At 42.1% G+C, this 13,331-nt stretch overlaps 1 pseudogene; it reads left to right on the top strand.

Moving 5' to 3' along the window:
* Window positions 1-12,132, top strand: part of LOC121822147 (dnaJ homolog subfamily C member 8 pseudogene) — a 32,301-nt pseudogene extending 20,169 nt beyond the window's left edge.
* The last annotated feature ends 1,199 nt before the right edge of the window (window positions 12,133-13,331 follow it).

Here is a 13,331-nt window from a genome sequence, read left to right as displayed (position 1 = left end):
TTCTGGCTTCAGTTTAAAATAGGAATTATAGAGATTTCTAGGATGTAGTCTTCCCTGAAAAGAAGAGTGACCCACTGGTTCTGGTTCTAACAACATCTGATGTGCAGTCGAGCCAAATGGCAAAGTGAAGGTCGATAAGATGGCTCACTCAAGGGACCACTTCAAATGCAGCCAAGCCAAATATCAGAGTGAAAGTCTATAAAATGGCTCACTCATGGGACCACTTGAAGTCTTCTTGAAGCACCCTAACAGCATCTGGACAGAATCCTAGACAATACATTTTGCACTAGAAGGGTTCTCTTAGGCAACACTTACAGATATCTTGAAAACAGCTAGAAAATGACTCACTAAGATTTCTGTCTTCTGTGTGTCCAAGATGCAACACTCTGGAGTGTACTTAGAAGGCCATGATTCAGAATCTAACATAAGAAGGAAAACAAATTTATTTTCACAAAAAAAAATGACAATAGAGAATTTGCCTACCATGTGCAAAGGCCTTGGTTCAATCCTCAGAACTCAAAACAAACAAACAAATGAAAACATTTGGTATGTGCAGCTAAATCCTTACATTCAATATTTTCATAGCACAAAAATATCTGACTTAGTTTATCAAAGTGATTAAGTCATTCATGTAAACTAAATAATTCCACTCAAACACTCAGTCACATTACTTACACTTTTTGCTTAAAATTTTGCAAATCAAAGAAAATTTTTATGTTTTAAGTAATCTATATATGATAGAGATGGGGTGGTATTTTTCATGCTCTCAAAAGTACTGATGTCATTCGTGGTGTGGGGACTACAGAATGTTCTCAGCATTTCAAAGACTTTCACATATCAACTTTTCACATATCAATCTGGCCCCCAGGTAAGATAAACAGGCTAACTTAATAGTCATATTCCTAAGCTTTGGACCAGATTCAGTTCAGTGCAGTATTAATCATGTTCTCACTATGATCAAAATGTCTAATTGGGAGTCTCATGTATCTTTAGTTAATAAACGTGTTTTGAAAGCCATAGGTTGACTTTATCTCATGAAGGTAGAACTCTCAGACATTTGCATTTATCACAGCATAGCTACTGTGGTATAAAAAGAGGGGAAAAGAAGCTGGGTGCTCATCTAAAATGAATGAATAAGTACAGTCATATAAAATCACACTACACAACTGTAATACAGGACAGGGGAGATGCATTTAAGATATAGAGTTAAAAAAAAACATGTATGATCTAGATCCTATATGCCTGACAGTCTCACACAGTTTAAGCAGGTGTGGAAAGGAGGGTGTGTGTATATGGACAGAGCTATGCATTCCTCTGTTTAGCTTCTAAAACATTAATAGGGAAACAAACAGAAAGTCTTCTGTGCTGACAGCAGCAGCTGACAGGAAAGAGAAGAAGTTAAAGACTGTAGCTTTTCATTTTAAGTCCTTCTCTAGTAGGGCTATAGAATCAGGATAATGGACACTCATTGCTTTGAAGTTTTTTGTTTTTTGTTTTTGTTTTTTTTTCTTAGTAAATGTTAGGGAGTTGGTTGTTTGACAAACCTCTCCAGACATGGACTCAGTATGGAATCAAGAAAAGAAGTAACTGAACATTGAACTTGGTGTGGACATGACCTTCACTGTACATATGTACTTCTCCTGTCCCCTCTACCTGCCAGTGATCAGCTTTTGAAGCATCTCCAATGCTCTGTTTCTCATTGCCAGGAATCTTCATCATGCGGCAACTCTTTTCTGCAATGCTGGAAATACTGCAAACTGGTAGCAAAGTGGTGTAACCATCTTAGAGGGCAGGAGGAGCCCCTGGAGGCCTGGTGCCTTCTGGACACCTGGAAGCAGCTGGAAAGGAAATTGCTAGGCAACCTACTCCATGAGGAACTGAACATCTATGCCATTCCTACCAAAGGAAACACACATCCGGGATCTGCTCCATCCCCTGTAGTGGGATCACCTAGCTGACCGGTCGGTCAGCTCCTCACTCAATGAGGCTCACCAGTGCACTCAGGGAAGAAAGAGGCATTGCAGAGCCTCTTCTAACCCCATTTTACATTCAACTTGAGTCTTTACTCCAAGTTTCCTGGTTCCTTCAGAATGGCAGCACCAGGTATGTGTGTTTGTACTATTTCCATCTAAGCTAGATCCATCTAAGTATGGATCTATGCCACTGGTTGGATATTCAGTTGAGGGGAAGGCTCCATCACATACGGGACATGGAGATGGGAGAAGATAGATTGAGAAAGGAGAGGAGAGACGAACAAGGAGAATATGAAGCAAAGCTTCTCCGCCTTTGCCAAGACTCACCCTACAGCACATCAAGGCTCCCGAGGAAACCAGGCGAACACGATGATCAGTTAGAAAACACAAGCTTAATTACACAACACCCAAGTGGTTGGTTGCACTGGGGTTCTTGCACTGGAGGCTAAGTTTGATGTCAACACAGAGTTTTTTCTTGGACACTTCCACATCTCTGATGTCTACAGATGTGGTACCCAAAGTTGTACATGGAACACAGCTACGTGGAGCTATTAGGGACAGCTGCTCTGACCGGGATGTACTGTAATCTTCCCAATGCACCATAATTTTTGAAACTGAAAAGGGATGCATGAGAACTCATTAATAATTCTTATTTTGATTATTTTTGGAAATAATAATCTCTTTCATATGCCAGGCTAAGTGAAATATTATTTAAATTAATTTTAGCTGCCTCTCCTTGTGTTTTTAACAAGACTACTAAAAATTTTAAATTATCTATGTAAGTGATACTCTATTCCTACTGGACAGCTTTGACCTAAACTTTGTCTGACACACTATAGCTGCCCAACACCCATTTAAAAAGGACATAGGGACAAACACTGGCTTTTTGGTCATGATATTGGAACTTGCTGAGTCTCTTTTTATTTTTATCTTTGCTGTGAGAATTAAAATATCTATCCCATGGGACTTGTAATGATTAAATGAGATAGTCCTGCCCAAAGGCAAAAACACTACCCAAAGATATGTTTCTAGTATTTAAAGTTTGTTGAAGGCTTAAAGAAGGGGGAAAACAGTGCAACTGAATAATCCCCTAATTGGTGGGGCAGTCCTATTATCAGAGCATGTAAACACTGAGAACAACTACCATGAAAAATGAGATTAATGCCCTCAAACCACATTCATTATCCATCTTACACACTCAAAGAGCAGACTTCAGCAGAAAACAAAGGGTCTGCCCAAATTATGATGGAAAAACAGAATCCTCTGACAGCTTAGTCAAAATTCAGAGACCCATTTGTTTCCACTTCTACATTTAGGCAGAGTGGGTGGGGTTTTTTTTTGTTTTTTTTTTTTTTTGGTGGGGGGAGTGGTAATTAAGCACTTGGTTTACTAAAGTCCATTTTCATATCAAATGAGAAAAGAATGCCTTCAAATGGAAAAATAAGGTTGGGACAATGAAAGTTTTTTAAGTCAAATTAAGTGAAAATGATGCAAACTAACTAAAGAAAAATCACAGCTGTTTTGACGAATGCTACCAAGAGTAATTATATTCTCAACTCGCTCTAATGCAATTAAAATACCTAATTTGGGGGTTGGGGTGGCAGGCTAATACTCTGCAGTCTCCTTTCTTATTCTTGGCCTAGGTTATTCAAATATAAGTGCTTAAGGTGGACAAAAATGTGCCTAATTTGCAGTCTAGTTTGTATCACATAAAGTTCAAGGAAAAGTGGCTTTTAATCTTATTTCATGCTGAAAATTTAGCCAAATGAGCCCCATTTTTGAACACTAGCCTATCAGCCTTCTTTAAGATGTGGCTCAAATACTATGTCTGTGTTTTATTGTGGAGTTAGAAGTCTTGGTTCTTTTCTTTTTCCTCTCTTGGTTACTCATATCTGTAGGAGACCTTGAAATGTTTACAGACTTTTTTTATCACCAGATGAAGGAAGTGTGCTACTGGCATTTCATGGATAGATATTAAAGCCCTCACTAAACATACTACAAAACAAATCATACCACTATTGGGGGACCATTTGCTAAAATAAAGGGGGGCCTGTAAGATGTTTCCTGAGGTGGTTTTTCTTATGTGTTTTGTGCTTTGAATAACAAAAGGTCAAAGAGAAATGAGTATATCTCCCATTATTTACTGTATCTATGGACACAGGATTGCAAGTCTAAAGAAGCATGAACATTGCCCTTATAATGAATAAGGTAACTTCTTATAGAAAAATTTAGTCATGTATCAACCAACTAAGTGCAAATCAATAGACTAGATGCAATCTGACTAAAGAAAACCATACTGTTTTGACTGATACTACCAAGAATAATCATATATAAAAAAATCAATATAAAAGAATTTATCAAGAAAAAAGCATTGTTGGCAGAAATCTTAATATAACTGAAACACATTTTATAAGAAAGCCACTTTTCTTTGTGTATTTTTATCCAAGGCCAATCAATTCATTGATCCTCTGGAATCTCAGAGAGCTGTACTAAGGTCTTAGGAGGGCATCAAAATAGAAAATCCCATTGTCACAACCTGCCAACTTCAAGAACGACCTCTTCAATTAAAATCTAGGGGGTGTTGAACCATAGAAAATAAGAATCCAGACTTTGGAATCATCAAATGATGAAACCAAGATTGGAATCAAGGTGTTCCCTGGGTGAGTACCTTAATCCTCTGAGCCTCACGTTTCTCCAACCGAAAGTGGGGATGATAACACCCACCAAGTGGGTTGGTGGGCTGACTGCTAAGATTGTGTGCGATTAGGTATGCAAACTGTCTAGCATGGGACCTGCACCACCCAGTGACTCTTGAAATACCACTTGCTTCTGCATTTCCCTGATGGTGCTTTCTTCTTAACTACAGCTAAGCCATCATTGGCTAGGCGACATGAAAGGAGAGACTTCCTGGAGGTATTAAAGAAACACCCATTTTTTTAAAAAAAAAGTAGAAAACAAACTCAAAGCAGACAAACACATATATCCTTAACTCTAAAAGGCTGTCCTAGGAAAATGAAAATGAGAAGAATCTAGAAGCCTGGTTACAATACCGATGGATGGCACCCATTAGTAGAACAATGAGGTTTTGATGAGCGACACCACTCAAGAATACAAGATATTAATATTGTGTCAGTGAAATAAGACACAACCTGGAATTTTAGAATTTGATGCTACAGATAAGCAGGAGGCCAGAGCCAGTTAGTGACTGATGTCCTTTAAATTAAAATTCATTTCTTAGAATTATATAAGTTCTATAGTACAGCCACGGACATCCAAGAATTTGAATCATACATTTAGATTTTTAAAACTAGTAAATATATTTACATGCCACAGATACCCATCTTAATTTCATGGGCGGTATCAGAAACAATATACTTTTGAAGTATATTGTTCTTTTGAAGAATTCTCAAATCCATAGTTGCCTTTGTTACCATCCTATAAGGTAAATATGTCTCCATATTTCCAGGAAATTATATTCAGGAATTTATAGGAGTATATAGGCAGGAGTAAGACTGTGAAATCAATTTGGAGGCCTGGACTACAAACCAGTGGCAACCTTAGTCCTAGCATCCTGAATCTTCCGTGTTTTCTAGTCATAAAATAACTCTTTCTCATCACATTGATTTATTGTGCTTGCGTGCTTTTTAGCACCTAGTCAACTAAGGTAAGTGATCCACACTATATTTCACATATCTGCAACCCCAAATGTACCCAACTGCAATACTGGGGGTGAAGTGATGTGAGAAAGCACAGAAACTCTGCTCTGTGCACTGAGAGCAGAGGTCACATCAGGTAGGCAGGAAAGCAGAGGGAGCATTCCAAGTAGGCATGGATGTCTGAGCAGCATTTTGACAAGAGGCACAGAGACGGGAGATCTGCAGGAGATTAGAGAACAGAACACTTGAAGGCAATTTCAGGGATCTCAGAGGGAAAATTTGGCTGGAGCATGGGCTCCATATTTCCAGGAAAAGTGGTAGATGAACATGGAAAGTTAGATTGATTCCATATTGTAAAAGCATTTGAATGCCTGGGTGAGGAGCTTGCATTTAATTATGTAAACGCTGTGGAAACTTAGTAAAGTAGGGGAGATCAGTTCAAATTTCTACAGCACTCTGAGCAGTGGGACAGTCCTGCCCCTTCTCTCCCATAAAATTCTGAGAGTAGCTCTTTATACACCGGTTGTTCATGCCAATTGATCTTGGCATTCCTTGAGAATAAAAATGGTATCAAATTTTGTTCCCAAATTGATAACGAAAATTTCAATGGCAAGATTGTGCTGCACATCACCCACTACACAGCCACAAAGGTCTCCAGAATACAAGTAGACTCTAGGATGCATGACTGAGCTACGGAGGTGAGCTTAGAAGGGGACAAATGTGGGAGGGAAATATTATGTGGGGTCCTGATTGACTGGACCAGAAGCAGTAGAGATGAAAGTGTAAACAGGACTTTGAAGTTTTGCTTCAGGTAACCGGATGAAAGGTGGGTCTCAAAACCAGGAAAGTTGGGAACTGGAGAGATGGTCCAGTGGTTAATAGTACTGGCTGCTCTTCCAGAGGCCCCAGGTTCAATTCCCAGCAACCACATGGCAGCTCACAGCCGCCTTTAACTCCAGCTCGAGAGGACCTGACGCCCTCACACAGACATACATGCAGGCAAAATACCAAAGCACATAAAATAAATAAATTATTTTAAAAAATAAACAGGGAAAGTTGGGAGAGCTGGTTTAGGTAGGAGTGGTAAGGGAAGAGAGATCACCAACAGCATTCCCTAGAAGTTGCTTGGACACTGAATTGGTGCAAATCCAACCTCGATTGAAAGCTTTGGAAGAATCACTACAGGGCATATTGTACATTCTCTGAAGGAGAAAAAAATGTGGTTTTCTAAAATTCTTCTTTGATAAAGCCAGAGGTCTTAAGGGTCATAACTGATTACCTGTGACAATGTGACTGGGTATCCACTTACTGTCTCGGGAAGTCAGGATCATTTATCTTTGTACCAGTCCAACAACTGAAGAATACGGAGCACCAGTGCACAAACAGTACTCCTTGGCACACTATGCCAGCAAGATGACCTGACTGAACCATGTGCCAAGCACAGCCAAGAGCTGCTTTTCAGGGCTTGAAGGAATGAGTAGATGGATTGCTATATGAGCAAAGGCTGGGCCATCAAGTTTGTACAATGCGAAATTATTTGGCTTATATATTTACGTTTGGTATGTTTCATATTAACTGTTTTTTAAAAGACTTCTACACAGCCGAGATGGATAGATGAGAAAGACTCATTCATTTACATTCATTTTGCATTATCTTGCTTTAACATGACAGACTTGGATAACCTTCTTCTGTCAAAGAATAGGTTTAACAGGTAAGGTAGGCAAAGATCAGATAAAAGAATAAAGAGTTTTGTTTTGTTTTGTTTTAATCCAGGAACATGATACAAAAGTTGAATAAACTTCAAATTGTCATTCACAGTCAGAAACAAACATTATGCACACACACACAGGCACACACACACACACAGAGGCACACACACACAGGCACACACACACACAGGCACACACACACACACACAGAGGCACACACACACACATATATATGTTGGCATTAATTGCACATATATATGCACATGTACAACTAATGCCAAGTTTTATATGTGATTTCAGTGCTCCCATAGTAGGATGGGGGAGGGGGGCGGGGAGACAAGAGAAGCCCCAGAGGCTCATGGGATAGCTGGCCTGGTGTACACAGTGTCAAATGACAAGAGCTCGTGTCTCAACCCTGGCAGGAGGGGAAGTGAAGATGGATAGTGAAGACTGTTTCTGACCTCCACGTGCGTGCTACGGCACACACACACCGGAAGCAGGCTTGGTGGAAGCCCACTGAGGAAAGGCGAGTTTCTCCTGGTCAGGAACGAATATTTTTCCAGGTTCTTCAGATGTATTTCTTATTTATAATCTTTCTCTGCCTCTCCAGCCAACACAAAGCCAATGAGAGGAGTTGAAGCCCCGACCACAGTCGGTAAGGAGCTCCCAACCACTCGGGTAGGTCAGGGATGTGCAAATGAGCCGGAAGACATTGGATAGAATTACCCTGAATTAGAACTATCTTAGCAGAGGAAATTTTCTTTTCAAAATTATAATTTCTTTATTGATTCTTTGGTAATTTCACATCATGTACTCTAATTCCACTCACCTCCCAGCCCCTCATATCCTCCCCTCACCTTGCAGTGCCCCCCCCAAGAAAATTTTTTTAAAAATCAAAACAAAACAAAACAAAGCAAGTAAACCAGCAAATAAACAAAGACAAGAACAGACCAAACCAAAAAACAAACAAACAAACTCTTCCCTTCTCCTTTCTCCCCTCTCCAACACCTCTTCATTTGTCCTGGTGGCAATGGGAACAGTATGTAACCAAGGAGACCCCTGTGTCCAATCAGCTTTACTAGCAAATGTTCATTGCAGTGAGTCACTGGTCTGGTTCAAGGCCTCTGGTTTCTGGCACACCATCAGCAGCAGATCCTCACTGGAACTCCTTTGGGATATCCTGCCGCCACCTTGAGTCATGGAGCTCCTGCGGGTATTGCTCCACAGGACCTGTCCCTTCATGAGCTCCAGCGAGTCCCAGATGGGGTAGATGTTGGGGTGAGCCAACCCAAGGCCCAGCTGTGGGCCTGAAGGGTGGTTGAGCTGGTCAGTCCAGGCCACGGGGGTCACCCACCACAGGTGAGGGATGGAGCCAGCTCCCCTACATCACTGTCAAGGGGCTGTTCTTGTCACCTGTGCTGAGAGGTGGGGCCGTCTCTCATGAGTGCAGGGGCCAGCTCTCCTGAGAGAGTGAGAGGCAGGGCCAGCTCTCTTGCTGCAGTGTCTGGAGAGAGGCAGGGCCAGCTTTCCCTGGGCCAGTGAAGAGGGGGGCTGACTCAGCCTGGCCCTCTGAGTTTCATCACACATGGTTCCTATGGCCCTCTGAGATGACACGGGCCGCAGACATCAACACAGACCCCAGACCACAGACCCAGACATGGTGCTTGGTAGCATCTTGGGCCTGAATGCCATCCTGGCTCTGGGGGAAAGCACTGGCCACTCAGATCAGGATGGCTCTGGTGGCCTCATGGCCCCAGGACACCACCAAGGCCTCAGGTTGCAGGCCCTAACCCTGGGCTTGCAGCCTCATGGCCCCAGAAGCAGTGTGGCCCTCTGACACCAGCTCAGCCCCAGACCTCAGGTGTCCACATGGTCTTCAGTGGTAACAGGAGCCTTGGACATCAGCACAGACCCTGGGCCCTCAGCCTCAGCTCTGGCCTGGACATCACCATGGACAACACAAGGAGTTGGGGGGGGGGGGGGCCTGGACTCCTACATGGCCACAGGTGGCGGCCCAGATGCTAGGCAGAGGAAACTTCTTATAAGCAGCCTAAAGAGAGCAATATTGCTAGCAATCCACAGAGTCTGCTTAATGAGCAAAGGAATTTATTTGGCGGTTAACTCACAAGACAGAATAAAGGAATTTGTTACAGGATCCTGGAAGGGTGAGGCACAGTCCAATGCTGTTCTCTGGTGAGATCTGCCGTGGTCTGTCCGAGCCTCCAAAACCAGGAGGTATCGAAGAGAGCACCTCAAATGTGCATCCCAGGTCTTAAGGGTCCTGAGCGGCCACACTCCAGGGGCATGTACTTCAAGGTCATAGGCAGGTGTAACAGTTACCTGCTACCTCACTAAGGGCAGTGCTTCAGGGCATGGTGAGAACAGTTACCCACTACAGCAGCCTACAGAGTTATCCCTGAAAAAAAAATACCACCTTCAACTTCGTATGAGAGCTCATTGCCCTAATTGGTCTTCCATCATATAAATATAGACAGAAATTTTTGAACTTTCAAAAACAGAATGCATTCAAACATACTTCAATGATTATGCATTATTGTTTGTTTGTTTTTTAAGTTTTAGAAAGAAGCAAAAAGTATAGAAAGCAATTTAGGATTAACATTTCTGGTATGACAACATTTTCCTTTCACTGAATGAGATGGGTTTTAGATGTGCTCATGTAATTAAGGATTCCAAATAAAAGAATGTCCAACTGTGGTTGCACGTGTATACACAGCTAGCGTCTCGACTCAGTTTCCCTTGCCTTGTATTCCGTTAGACATGGATGTCTGTGCTGCCGTGTTCTTGGCTGAGAGGATGGTAACCCAGCTACCCAGTGGATACCCAGCCCTGGTGAGAACTATGAAGCCAGTGCACCGAGCTACAGTGGTGAGGTTGTGCTGCTATTTGGACTTTATGAAAAGAGATATTGCAAAAAGTGTAGGGATAAGGGGAAGAGAGGAATAAATTACGGATGACTAGAAAAGAAGATTGGAGATTTCAAGAAGGACATAAGAGTCTGGGGAAGATGCCCTGGTCAGGAAAGTGTTTGCTTGACATGGACACGTGGGAACCAGAGGTTGGGTCCTTAGCGCTAACATAAAAGGTTAGACATGGTGACCCACACAACATCTGTAATTCTAGTGCTGGACAGTGAAGGCAAGGAGAATCTGGGGAGCTTGCTGGCCAACAAGCCTAGCTGAACTGGTGAGCCTGCGTCAAATAATCAGATGGAAAGTATGTGAGAAAGGTTGAAGTCAACTGACCTCAACCTCTGGCCTTTGCACATGTATCCACGTGAGAGCACACAATAACACACACACACACACACACACACACACACACACACACACGTAGGGGCTAGGGATATAGATCTGTTAGTATAGGTCTTTACCTATGAGTTCAATTCCCAGCACTCCATCTACTAGGTGTAGTGTTACACCCCCACCATCCCAGCACTTGGCAGGAAGAGATAGCAGAAGTCATCCTCAGATACAGAGCTAATCTGAGGTTAGCCGTCGATATATGAGACCCTGTCTCAATACAATAAAAAAAAACAATAATAATAACAATAATAAAATTAAAAGTCACCTAAGAGCAGGTATTGAATTTCAAACAGACAAATTCTTAACATTGAACTATTAATCCTAGCAAGAGCATTTGGCTCAAAACTTTACTGTAACCTTGAGAATGGGCATAATTGGTTGATTGGGTAAAACTAGAACTTCACAAAAGCAAATGTCTAGACGTCAGAGACTGCATTCTATGAATTAAAAACTGACCCAATCGGAATATAGAATCAAACCTAGTGCAGCTCAGGGCTTTGTTTGTTTGCTTGTTTGTTTTTATTATAAATAAGATGGTGTGCAGGTCACGAAGGGCCATTCCACGGTTCTACAGGGCTACCCTATCTCATCAGCAGTGGAAAATGTCTGTTCTACTCCAAACCAGAAGGCTGGCCCCAGGAAGGACTCTCTGTTCCATGAGAGGGGCTGATCAGCCTGAACACTCACTTCTTACCACTTAGGGTTTTCATGAAAGGTCTAATCAAGGAGTCACCAGCTGTCACAGCGCCCTAATTGCTGTAGATAATCATGGGGAGCTTAAAGGCGTTGTGTGCGCATGTGAAACATTTGCTGGGGCCTGGTTCCCAGGCAAGAACGGGAAAACAGCTGTTCCCCTGGAGCCTAAGCTCTACGGCTAAGGGAATATGCTATTAGCAGATCAGATGAATCAACTTCTAAACTAAAACTTCTCCTTCTGTAGTTACACAAAGCAAATGCTTGGTTTTAATCAAACCGAATACTGGAGATAGAAAGAACCCCACTTAAGTCAACATATGTGAGTTTGTATGTCCCTATGCACGTCTGTCTGTGTCCATATGTGTGTGTGACAGAGAAAGAAAGAGGGGACATGAAGGAAGAAGGCCAGCTTTTCATTGGTTTTAAAGACTTTTTATGAGGTTATTAGATTTTTTTCTTTTCCTTTTTTTTTTAACATTTTTTGGGTGTATATGACAATTGGCATCTTGCCGCAGCACACATGTAGAGGTCAGAGGACAGCTTGCTCATAAGAGTCAGTTCTCTCCTTCCATTAAGTGGGTCCCAGGGATAGAACTCAGATTTTCAGATTTAGCAGCAAGCACCCTCTCCTATTTCTTACACTTGGACTTGGTTGCTCTGTTCACCTGTGTGAATGTATACTTTTTCTCACTTTCAGGAAGTTTCCAGTAACTCTCGAGCAGACACATCTTCTCTCGCCTCCCAAGCCCGGTATCTGTCCCCACAGTCACCGTAAGCACAGGCATGTCCCACAGCCCACGGACACTGTTGTCATTCTCTGTCATTTTTCTTGTCATTCCCAACAACTTCTCTCACTGTTTCTTTCCATTCGTTAGTCTCCTCCTCTGCAGTGTCAGTCTGTGTGGTCTAACCCAGGGTATTTTTCATCTCCGACACCGTGGTTTTTACCTCTAGAAGTGTTAGATGAGCTGTGGGTTATTTTGTATTTTTACTTAACATGATCAATCCTTTCTCCGAGATTCGTGACAATATGAAAGGCAATGATGATAACGTTAATGTTCTCGTCTCTCAACTCCACAATATGCATCATTTCTAAGTCAATGTTGGTCATTTGGTTTTCACCCTCGGTGGCAGTATTGGCTGGCTTCTTGGTACCCCTAGTAAACTTTTATCTGATGTGAAACATTTCGAATTTGTTCTTGTTGGGTGCCAATAGTTTTGGATTCCTGTAATTATTCTGACAGGACTGAATTATTTGAGACTGGCTAGAGCCTTCTAAATCTTACTTGTAAGTTTAGTCTGAGTGAAAGTAGCATTTACTCTGCTTGATTTTCCTCTATACTGAGGAAAGACCTTATCAGGACTGGATCTGATGCTCTGCACATTATGAGAGTTTCCGCTGTGGTTGGGGATAGGTGTTATTGTTGATGCTGTGAGGTCTTCAAGGACCCCTCCATCCACTCCTTCAGAATGGTCTCTCACCAGCTGGGTTATCCCTCCATTCCCAGGTGCCAATCACAAATCCACTGAACATCAGTGACTTTCAAAAGGTCCCTGGGTAGTCTCCTTTCTTAGCATCCTGCTCTGCCACCCTTGGCTTTCTGTCTCCTCAACTCAGAGACCAGGCACAGCCTGTGCCATCCCCTCTTTAAGGTGAAGCCTGGAAACTTCCTAAAGAGAAAGTGATCTGCAAAGTCCTACTGGGGATTATCTCCTTTGTTTCCTGGAGAACAGGAATCACCAGCCTTGATTTACAATGCCCACTATAGCATCTTGAGTTTTGGGTTTTTTGCTGTCTGGTGTTCTAGTTGATTTTAATGTGAAGAAAAATCCTATTCCTGTTACTCCATCTTGGCTGGAGGTAAAATTCTTCAACTCTAGTACATTAGGAGTGCTACTTGATGTATATAAAGTAACAAATACTGATTCGGTCAGTAAAGTGCTTGGCTCACAAATATGAGTACTTGGGTTCAA

Source organism: Peromyscus maniculatus, chromosome 13 (genome assembly GCF_049852395.1).
Source record: "Peromyscus maniculatus bairdii isolate BWxNUB_F1_BW_parent chromosome 13, HU_Pman_BW_mat_3.1, whole genome shotgun sequence".
In the NCBI taxonomy this organism is placed as follows: domain Eukaryota; kingdom Metazoa; phylum Chordata; class Mammalia; order Rodentia; family Cricetidae; genus Peromyscus; species Peromyscus maniculatus.
Note: the sequence above shows the minus strand (reverse complement) of the source record. Positions and strands in the feature narration are given on the sequence as shown.